We start from the raw sequence: 12208 nt of genomic DNA on the forward strand, positions 1-12208 counted from the left end.
TAGTTTGTCTAATTCCTCCGGATCAAGTACCTTATTGCATATTGTATTGAAAAACGAACAAAGTCTCGTGATGGAATTTCTTACATGCTTAGGCAAAATCCGACGAATTGCAATGGGCAAGAATACTTGCATCATGACATGACAATCATGGGACTTCATCGCATGTAATTTCAATTCGGTCATACACACAAGCTTTCTTATGTTCGATGAGTAACCCTTAGGAACTTCAATTCCATAAAGACACTCCAGAAATATTCTTTTCTCAGCTTTAGACAATGTGTAGCAAGCAGGGGGTAAATAATAAGACTTACCTTTCCTCTTTCTGGCCTTTTCCTTAAGCTTTGGCCACAAATGAGGTCGAATCTTCAGGTGTTGCATGTCTCTCCGCACCTTAATGCCATCCTTAGATTTCTTATCCATGCTCAACAATGTGCCCAAAATGGCCTCACACACATTTTTTTTCTATGTGCATTACATTGAGACAATGTCTAACTGACAAATGCTTCCAATATTCCAGTTTCCAAAAGGCAGACTCCTTCTTCCAAATTCCATCTTCTTTATTTTTCCCAGATTTTCCAATAACCGTCTCTATGCCTTTAACACGATTGTAAACCTCTCTTCCAGATGACGGTCTACGAAATCTACGTTCTTCTTCTTGGCCATCAAATAGTGTTTCTTCTTTCGATAAGGATGAAACCTATTTAGCCACTTTCGATGAACTGGATACACATGTTTTCTAGAATTTGGCAACCAGGTTGATTACATATCATCTTCACAAACTGCGCATGGCTTTTTTCCCTTTACCTTATACCCTGACAAGTTACCATAAGCCGGCTAGTCATTGATGGTACAAAATAACATTGCACACAACGTGAAAATCTCATCACCATGCGCATCAAAAACAGAAATACCTTCATCCCACATTTTTTTCAAATCATCAATGAGCGGAGCAAGGTATACATCAATATCGTTTCCTGGTTGTTTTGGCCCTTGTATAAGTAGGGATAACATAATATTCTTTGACTTCATGCACAACCAAGGAGGCAAATTATAAATTACTAACAAAACAGACCATGTGTTGTGTTGAATGCTTAGACTAGCAAATGGGTTCATTCCCTCTGTAGAAAGCGCAAGCCTAAGATTCCTATCTTCTTTGCCAAATTCGGGAAATTCTTCATTAATATCTTTCCACTGAGGAGAATCTGCCGGATGTCTACGCAACCCATCTTTCTTCCTCTTATCTGCATGCCACCTCAAATTCTTTGCCTCCTTCTTTATTGAAAACAGTCGTCTAAACCTTGGTATTATTGGGAGGTACCAAAGCAGTTTAGCAGAGGGACCTTTCTTGCCTTCCCCGGGCATAACTCCATCTGGGAGCTTGTAACGAGACTTACCACACCGAGGACATTTATCGAAATCAACAAACTCTTTTCGATACAAAATACAATCATTTGGACAAGCATCTATTTTCTCATATGCTAATCCAAAAGGACAAATCAACTTGTTGGCATAATAAGTCGACTTAGGCAACACATTCCCTTCGGGAAACATGTCCTCTAATGCCTCCAAAAATTGTGAAAAATTGCGTTAGTCACACCGCCCTTAGTTTTCAGGTTGGTCAACACTGCCACAACCGACAACTGAGTGTACTTGGTACATCCGGGATACAAAGGTTTCTCAACAGCTTCTGAGAAATGTTCAAATAAGTGAGGCTCGTCTTGAATTGCCTCCATCATCTCATCTATATGATCCTCCTCAATATCATCATCCACGTCTTCTTCACATTCATCATTTTCCTCCAAAAACATATCCTCGTTCGGAACAATAGGTTCAGTGTGTACATGATGGTCAATAATTGGATTTTCACTAGAATTTCCCTTACCCCTGATCTCACCATGCCATATCCACACGTGATATTGTTGCCTAAACCCACGACGAATAACATGGTCCCTTAATGTTTTGATACTACTAACCCTACTCACATTTTCGCAATCGACGCATGGACAATAAAACCCATTATCTTGTACGTTTTCTTAATGCTCCAAAGCACATCTACAAAACTCCTCTACCCCGTTCAGGAACTCCAACGAAGTTCGCTTCTCATACATCCAACTTCGATCCATACCTTCTATTTCATCGGCTAAATTCATGATAAAACCAAACCGTCAACACATTAAGACATAACAACTCAAATTGAAATTTTTGTGACACTTTGTTTACATGCTTAACTAAATTTCGCGAAACATAGCTGAACTAAAAAAAACAGAACACACAACAACAAGAGAAACAACAACAGAAACAAGAGCAAGCAACAACAACAAGAAGATCAACAACAACAACAACTATTAAGCACATCAGAACTAGCTAAATAGCAAATCAGAGAACAACCTAAGAAAACCCAATAACGAATAACAGTGAAGTCTTAAATTAAGTGATAGCATAACATGGTCCCAAGAACGAATTCAGTCCACGTGGACACACTACCTAGCATGACGCGTATCTAATTCAACCCTAAACTAACCTAGAATGACACGAATTTAATTTCAGGCAGCAACATTGTTTCTGAAAATGGGACTAAACATAGCAGAACAAGAATATAAGGTTGCAACAACCTCCATGTTTTTTCAGACCACAACACATCAATAAGTATAATTTAAAAATTCACCTTCCCAATTATCTTCTAGCACTTGAGGTTGCAACAGCCTCCCTCATTTATGAACTCTTTTCAAACCAAACCCATAAAATATAAATAAAAAATCAAAAACTAAAATAAAACTCAGACAATTTAGTAAAATTTCAGCAAGAAAAAATAGGTCTTACTGGAATAAAACTCTCAAATCTGTGCTCTTCTTTCTTCGAAGCACCTCACCTACACATCAAATTTGCAACATAAATTAGACATTCGAAATTATGCCAACTCAAATTCAAAATTATGCATAAAACTAGGGTTTACAGTTCAATTTTGCATAAAATTATGCATTCAAAAAATTATGCATAAAAATTCAAAAGTATGTAAAGAACATTCGAAATTATGCCAAATTCTGAGCCTTTTTAATTAGAGTTTACAGTACAGCGGGAGAGAACAGAGGAGAGGAGAAAGAAAGATAGAAATAATTCGACAATTCAAACCCAATTAAAGTAATTTGAGAGACTAAAACTAGGAGAATAGAGTAATTGAACGAAAATATGGCAAGGATGAGTAGGAGTCGGTGGCGCATAATTTACCTTAAATACGAATGGCGGCGGTGGAGACCAGTTCGAAGGAAAGACAGTGACGACGGCGGTGGCGGTGGGGCTTCACTTTCCCAGCGAAATTCGATGGTGAAGAAACTATGGAGGTCAGAGTCAGTCCCAGTAGTTTGAAGGAAGGAAGAAGAAGAAGTTTTGTGAAAGGGCGACAAGGAAAAGAAACAAAAGAAAGAAGTATGTGCGCGGGGGATATAATTGTTTTATGTTTCCTTATTTGAGACAACCAGCAATTTTGCGGCGTTAATCATTCAAACGCCGCAAAACAATGATTTTTGAGGTGTCAGCTTCCCAATAACGCCGCCAAACAATATTCTTTCACGTAATTTGTCCATTTTTTCATTTAGTCAGAGGCGTTTTGTAATTAACGCAGCTAAGTCGTGGAAGCAAATCAATATTTTTCTACTAGTGTCCGCTTTCCTGATTACATGTACTGTATGGGAGAGCATATAGTGCCGTAGTTTCTTTGTGGCGCTAACCAAGGTGATGTTGAGTTTCTCGAGCTGAGTGTATTTGGTCTCGTACTCGATCAACTTTTTGCTTATGTAGTATACGACATTCTCCTTGCCTTCAATTTCCTGGGCGAGCATGGCCCCTACTGCTGAATCTGTTGTTGTGAGGTAGAGCCTGGGGGAATCCCTAGCATGGCTGGCTTTAGTACTGGTGGGTTGGAAAGGTAGTTCTTGATAGTGTCGAACGCATGGTGACAGTCCTCATCCCACACTTTGGGCTCGCTTTTCCGGAGCTTTCGAAATACCGGTTCACAAATCATGGTGAGTCTTGAAATGAACCTACTGATGTATTGTAGTCTGCCGAGAAAACCCCGAATCTCCTTATCATTCGTTGGTGATTGCATCTCTATAATTGCTTTGATTTTCGAAGGATCAGCCTCGATGCCCCGAGAGTTGATAACATATCCGAGCAACTTGCCTGACGTAACCCCGAATGCACACTTTTGAGGATTGAGCCTCATGTTGTATTGCCTGAGCCTGTTGAAAAAATTTCAAAGTACTGAGGTATGCTTGTGTCGCTCTTTGGATTTGACAATCATATCGTCGACATATACCTTAATTTCCCTGTGAATCATATCGCTCATGATGGTTGTGGCTGTTCTTTGATAGGTAGCCCCTGCGTTCTTTAGTCCAAACGACATAACTGTGTAGCAATATGTACCCCACTGAGTGATGAAGGTTGTCTTATCCATATCCTCCTCTACCATGGGAATCTGATTGGAGCATGCATACCCGTCCATAAAAGAGAGTAAGGCATGATTTGCGGTGTTGTCGACCAAGATGTCGATGTGAGGCAATGGAAAATCGTCTTTAGGGCTGGCCCTGTTAAGATCTCTGTAGTCCACACACATTCGTACTTTTCTGTCTTTCTTTGCAACTGGGACGACATTTAAGATCCATTCCGGATACTTTGCTTCTCGAATACACCCGTCCTCTAGCTGCTTAGAGACCTCTTCTTTAATTTTGAGGGAAACGTCTGGTTTCATGCGACAGAGTTTCTGCTTGATGGGCTTTGAACCTGGAATGAGGGGAATTGTATGCTGACCGATGCTTGGATCAACCCCTGGCATATCATTATAGGACCATGCGAAGACGTCTATGTACTATGAAAGTAGCTTGATAAGATCATCCTGCTCTGCTTGAGAAAGAGTTAAACCAATCTGAACTAGTTTTGAATCACCGTTGTTAGAAAGGTTAATTTTTTCTGTTTCCTCAATTATGGGCGTCCTGTTTTCATGATTTTCAATAGCTTTTAGAATTTCAAGGTAAGTTTCTTGTGAAGCAAGGTTGTTTGGATTAGGATTGTGTTTTGAATTAGAACTCGAAGAGTAAGCAGAAATTGAAGTGTTATTGAAATCAGCAATCATTACATCGACTATTTTGACTTGAAGCTCGGCCTTTAGAGGCTCTTGATTGATGCAAGACTCTAGTCCTAGACTCTTAGACTCGTTGCTAGACTCAGATCCAGACTCATCCTCTGACTCGGACTCGCTCATCATAGATCCTTCGCCCACAGTAATCTTGAATATTTTTCCATTTGGAGCAGATATCTTGAGGGACTTTCTCCATCCATTGACCATCCTCTCACTTGGAGCAATTAGCTTAGATGGGTTGAAATCTTCGATTTGAGTGATCATTTGGACCATGGTATCCTCGGAAATGGTTGGGGTTATTTCCTGGCCAAACAAGAGACCAAAAGCTGATGAATCAAGGCATTCAGGGATAACTTTATCTTGTATTGGGGGAGCATCCTCTAGGAAGTGACAGTCTTGAAAGATCTCGAATCCCCTTCTGAAGAGTCATAGAAAGGCTCTGCAAAGTCAAAGTACAAGTCATCCTCTCCTTCTTTTATGAATTGTCCATTAAGTGTAAGTTGATGGGGAGGTACTCTGAATTGATCATTGCCAGCTCGACGGGCTCTTAGCTTAGCCTTTTGCTGCTTGTTATCGAACTTGGTTGGCTTGTATCCAAGACCACAACAGTTAGTATGTCCTTGAGCCTTGAAAGGAGACTCGGTAGGCGGTGGTAGAGTGGTACCTAAGAAACGCCCGCGCTTGATCATCATGCGCCTTGCCATGGGATTCATTTTGGACTCGATGGCTCCAACTTCAGCACTAAACCCCCAAAGGTCTTCGTCATTGTCATCATGTTTTATTAATATCAGAGCCTTGTCGGCTACCTTGGTCCTCGGGTGGGACGCATGCAGGGTAATGATATTTCCTTGGACCTCCATTCGGACTTTCTGATGAAGTGAGGATGGCACTGCTTTGAGGTCATGGATCCAAGGTCTCCCCAAAAGGAGATTAAAACTTGCTTTGATGTTGAGCACTTGAAAGCTCACTTTGCACTCGATCGGTCCTGTGCGTAGTAGTAGAGTGAGAGTTCCCATTGCTTCCTGGCGTGTGTTGTCATAGGCACGAACACCTTGTGACGAACTAGAAAAGTCGCTAGGGGTGAAACCCAAATTCTCTGCAGTGCGAAGGGGACGTACATTGATTGCTGATCCATTGTCCACTAGAGTCATGGGGATGATTTTGTCTTTGTATTCGACAGTCAGATAGAGAGCCTTATGATGGCTTTCCCCCTCAGGTGGAAGGTCTTCATTTGTAAAAGTAATTCCTTCTTCCAGATTTGTAAGTAACCCGACCAACTCGTCAGGAGTGACCTCTTGGGTGACGTTTAACTTGACGAGTGCATTGATGAGAGCAGTGCGGTGCTCCATAGAGGAATCCATGAGTTGCCAAATATTAACCTCTGCCTTAGTGCGCTTCAATTGCTTGATCAAAGGGTTTTCCTCGGTGGGTAGAGGGATGTTAGTTGCCGGTGTCATTTTGTTGACTGGCTCTTGAATTCGACCGGACCTAGTCATGACCTGAACACTGTTTTCTGCCTTAGGGTCCAAGTACCAGTCGGCACTCACAATTTCTCGGCATTCATCGTCAGAGATGTTATCAATAGGAGGGTCCTGATATGTGTCTTCATCATCGCTGGCACATATCCCACAAATGTCTTCTTGAGGTAACCCAGAATCCGAGCTTTCACTTGGCTGCGCAAGGTGTGGCACAGGCCTTTGGTTATGAAAAATTTCCTCTCCCTCGAAAGGGCCCACAGCATGGAAAAGTGTTTCTTGATTGTCTTCGAGGCCCTTATACGAACCTCAGCTTCCTCAACACGTTCATAGAGCTCTACTATAGCTGCTGCTAGTGAAGTCATCTTGAATAGGATTTTGAGATAATGAGTCCGAGCACCTAGTTACCACATGATTTTGAACTTTAGAACTTGGACTTCCCGACACATGATATGATATGCATGCAAAGAATGAGACCTAGACTTGACTCTAAGTGCCACTCCGAAGATTCGGGATTTTGGATTTTGTACTTGTATTCGGGGTTTGCAACCCGTTGGAAGTGTTTGAGAGGAGCCTTCATTCTTTTGTGGAAGTTGACTCCTTGTACTAGAACTTGGAACATCGAAAAGGAATATTTCAACCTATTGGAAATTGAACTATTTTTAGGGGAATTTCAACCCATCGAGAATTTGGAAATTGGACTTGTATTAGGAGATTGAATTTTGTATTATTTCAAGGTAATTTCAACCCGTCAATTATTTTAGGGGAATTTCAACACGCCAATATTTTAGGGGAATTTCAAGCCGATTGGATCTGGAATATTTCAGGGGAGTTTCAACCCGATTGAAAGGGAATTGATTTTGTATTATTTCAAGGGAATTTCAACCCACTAGATCTCGAAGTATTTTAGGGGAGTTTCAACCCGTTGGATTTTGAATATTTCAGGGGAGTTTCAACCCGTTGGACAATTTGGAACTTGTATTAATTCAGGGGATTTTCAACCCGTTGGAATTATTTGGAAATGGGGTTTGTATTATTTCAGGGGATTTTCAACCCGTTGGAAGTATTTTGAGGGATCGAATTTGTATTATTTCAGGGGATTTTCAACCCATTGGAATGTCTTGAATTTTGTATTTGAGAGAAATGGAAGGCAAGGATTTTTTGTAGCTTGAAGATGAGTTTTGAAGTTAGAATTTGATTCAAAGTTTGAACTTTGAAAAGATGCACTTTTGTATAGAATATAATGCATTGTGTTTTGAAAATTCTGGAATTACGCCGCCATGGAATTGAGGCATTAGACTTGGAGCTTTGACTTTTGGTAAAAAGGGGACTTGAATAGGAACTTGAAAGTTGAAAGTCCGGCATTATGCCGCCGTGGACTTGAAATTTTGAAGTGTTTGAAAACGAAATTGAAAGAGGAAAATTCGGCATAATGTCATCATGTATTTGAAATTGGAAACCTTGAGTATAGGACTTGAAGTTTGAAAGATTGAGTTGAAAAGTTTGCATTACGCCGATCACGAGTTTGGACATTTGAACTTGAGGCTTTGAGATTGGAATTGGCAACTTGAGTTTGAGGTTTTGAAGATTTGAATGTTTGAACTAGAAAGTCCGGCATGACGCCGTTGGACTTGAGTTTCGAATTTGGAATTTGAAATTTTGACTAGAAAATCCGGCATTATGACGCCGTTGGACTTGAACTTGAAAAATTGGAACTCGAGGTTTGAATTGGAAAATCCGGCATTATGACGCCGTTGGATTTGAGTTTTGAACTTGACTAGAATATCCGGCATTATGACGCCGTTGGATTTGGACTTGAAAATTGAAACTCGAGGTTTGAATTGGAAAATCCGGCATTATGACGTCGTTGGATTTGAGTTTTGAACTTGGAAATTGAAGTTTTGACTAGAAAATACGGCATTATGACGCCGTTGGATTTGGACTTGAAAATTGAAACTCGAGGTTTGAACTAGAAAATACGGCATTATGGCGCCATTGGATTGCATTTGAACTTGGAATTTGAAGTTTTGACTAGAAAATCCGGCATTATGACACCGTTGGATTAAATTTTGAATTTGGAACTTGGATTTTGGACTCGAAAATCCGGCATTATGACGCGGTTGGATTGCATTTGAACTTGGAATTTTGAAATTTGGAGTGGAAAATCCGGCATTATGACGCCGTTGGATTGAATTTTAAATTTGAAACTTGGAATTTGGACTCGAAAATCCTGCATTGTGACGCCGTTGGATTGATTTTTTAATTTGGCATTTGTGCGTGAGGCGTGTTTGATGGTTTTGAATCAAATGGAGTGGCACTCCTAAAAGACCTTAAATCGGAGATTTTAGATGCATGAGGTTTGAATGATGCTCCTAGGGGTTTGGTTTCCTAGTTGGAGGCTAATTGGTTTTGGCAAAGCTAGAACTCGAGGTTAGCCATTCACGCGTGCAAAGACTCCCACACAATGCACAAGTAGCACGTTGTCACACTAATCATGAATATGAATGCGACATGCAAATTTCTCAACCTAAGGCCGGTCTAAGTTTTGTATGATGCAAGTGGACGGCCTTGGGTGTCAAAAGGTACTTGACTAAGAGACGGATCCGGCGACAACTTGCACATCCGCCTAAGCGACGTGTGTGTCGGCAGACGGCCTCCATACTTGACATCGGGAATGTCAAGTAAATGCCAAGTTTCGGTAGGCGCGGAAATGGTCACACACTTTGGACGGGAACCGTATGGAGAGTTGATGAGCGACATTGATGTCTCTCTTAGCTTAGGATTTTATGTTAGTTTTTATACTTTTTTATAGTTTTTGTAGCTTTAATTTTGTGTGAATTTTATAAGTTTCGTTCCGTCTTGTGCTTTGTAGGTGATTATGATGAAAAGTGGCGGAAAACAAGTAGAATCAAGCCAAAACAGGGCTTGTGCGATCGAGTGAAGGTTTGTGCGCCCGAACAGAGGAGTGCAAATGAGTACAAGGAATATCTAGTTCTGTGCGATCGAACGTGCTCTGTTGTTCGGTCGCACAGGATTGATTTTTGGAGTCAGAAGGTCTCTAATTTGGTATGCGATCGCAGAGCCTACAATTTGACAGCACAGGTTTTGTGCGACCAAACGTGCTATGTTGTTCGGTCGCACAGGTTTGGGTTTTGGAGGCAGAATGTCCCTAATTTGGGATGCGACCGCACAAGGTCATCAACTCGACCGCACAAGAGTTGTGCGCCCACACAAGGCTTTTCGTTCGAGCGAAGCATGCTGTAGAGAAATTATGAGCCAAAGAAACTCCATTCGACCGAACAGGGTTCTTCGTTCGGTCGCACATGACGAAGGAAATGTTCTTCGCTGCCTTCGCTCGCACAGGACCCAGTATGTGCTGGAATGACTCTTTTACGTTCGGTCGCACAAAAGGTCTGTGCGACCGAATGGTTGCGCGGGCTGCTAATATTCAAATTTTGGCTTCTATTTGGGGAAACTTATAAATAGATTTTTCGATTATTTTGTTAAGTGTAGAATTTTAGTTGATAATTTTAGATTCTCAAAGTTAGTTTTTAAGCATTTCTATAGAGAGAAACTCTCCTCCATTGAAGCATCAATTTGTAATTCTCTAAACTCTTCTTCTAATTTTGTGCAATTCAATTCAATTTTCTTAATTCTAGCTTTTGTTGTGATTGTTGATTGTTCTATAATTCCTTCAATTCTTAAATTCTTCTTGATTTTACTTTAGTTACTTTGATCTTTAATTCTCTTGTTGATTGTTCATTTGATTGTTCTAGTTTTTTATTCTCTCTTCCTAATTCTTCAATGTCATGCTTGCTAGTGTAGAATTAATGGATTTCTTGATTTCTAGAATGGCTAGTGAGTAGATTAGGTTAGGGAAAGGGGAGAATCTAGGGGCCTAATTAGGGGAATTTGATGATTTAATTGATTAATGATTGCTGTGATTAAATTAATTTAGTGCTATGATTTTCCATGATCAATTGAGTAGTAGTTGCAAATGCTAGTTGATTGAGTTAGATTGGAATGTATGATTTAGGTTTGGCAAGACATTGTGAGTCTAGTTCATGCAAGTGAATGATAGTACCTATTATATGCAAGCTAATCTAGCTTAGGACTATGCGAAAGATTTCCATAGGCTAGGTTGCTTCGCGTGGTCTATCCGAGAGGTGGCGAGTACGTCATTAGTTTTCATTCCCCTATGTGCTATTTCATTACATCATTCATGATTACTATATGGTAGTTCATTTCCCCCGATTTCCCTAGACTATCCCCAACTCCCTAACGTTTAGCTTCCTTGATTCAATCTAGTTTAATTGTTAGTTTAGCATCTTAGTGATAATTCAATTCAAACCTCTTGTGCGAATTAGCTTGACATTTAAACTCAAGAACCATCATTTCTTTGGGACGATCCCTTACTTGCCACTATAATTGATATAGTTGGTTGGTCTAGTGGTTCTATAAATTTTGTTTGATTGAGGCGTTGATCTTTCAACGACGGAAAAACGCCCTATCAAAATGGCGCCGTTGCCAGGGAACGGTTTTTGTTTTAGAGTTTAAGTTGAGACTAGTTCATTATTAGAAAATACAAAAACATTGCAATTTCCCTTAACTTTCTTTTTCCTTGGCATTGCTCACGGTTTTTCTTGAGTTTCTATGCTTGTTAGGGGACGTGCTCGTCAAAGGACCCTCCATCCTCTTGACCTTGAATTGTAGAGGACACTTAGGAGACTATGGTCTAGCTCATCAAGCCATAACAGATTCAAATCGTTTAGTGTTGGTGAGGAACAACAAGAGAGTGAGCAAGTTCTTGAGAATATGGCGCTCCCGTTTAAGAACTTGGGAATACCGGGGGCATTCGAAGCTACATGTGGTATTCAAGCCCCAACAACGGGTGCCAACAACTTTGAGATCAAGCCCGCCTTGATCAATTTGTTCCAAAGCCACCCCTTTTGTGGGAATAGTAATGAATCACCTCATGAACATCTCAAACAATTCGAGCACTATTGTGACACAATCAAGCACAATGGTGTCACATCGGATTACGTGAGGTTGACATTATTTCGGTTCTCTCTACTTGGGCGAGCAAGTGATTGGCTTGACAAGGAGGTCAAGCCCAACTCACTTCGCACTTGGACCGAGGTGACAAGTGAATTGTTAAACAAGTTCTATTCGCATGGGAAGACGGCGGAGTGTCGCCACAAGATTCAATCCTTTGAGCAAAAGCGAGATGAGTCACTCTTCGAAGCTTGGGATCGTTTCAAGGAGTAACAAAGGGAATACCCTCACCATGGGATCCCTAAATGGTTGTTGCTTCAAAAATTTTACTTGGGGTTGATTCCAAGTTCGAAGACAAGTCTTGATGCGGGCGCGGGAGGCCCCATCATGAACAAAACTGAGGATCAAATAGAGGAAATCATTGAGGATGTAGTTCAAAACTACCAATCTTGGCATGTAGGCACAAGGAATTATGATGGGAAAGGTATGAGTGAAGATGGTAAGGGTTCGGTGTACGCCAGAGAGCAAGCACGGATGATAGAGAAGCTTACCTCGCGCTTGGAGAAGCTTGAAAACACACCATTCGCGGGGAGAGCTTCAAGCCAAC

The 12208-nt window shown here is 40.8% G+C and overlaps 1 pseudogene; it reads right to left on the minus strand.

Annotated features, from left to right (window-relative positions):
- Positions 1-11799: 11799 nt before the first annotated feature.
- LOC130460349 (uncharacterized) lies at positions 11800-11900 on the minus strand (annotated as a pseudogene).
- Between the last annotated feature and the right edge of the window lie 308 nt (positions 11901-12208).

The sequence above is a fragment of the Spinacia oleracea genome, chromosome 4 (assembly GCF_020520425.1).
Source record: "Spinacia oleracea cultivar Varoflay chromosome 4, BTI_SOV_V1, whole genome shotgun sequence".
Lineage (NCBI taxonomy): Eukaryota > Viridiplantae > Streptophyta > Magnoliopsida > Caryophyllales > Amaranthaceae > Spinacia > Spinacia oleracea.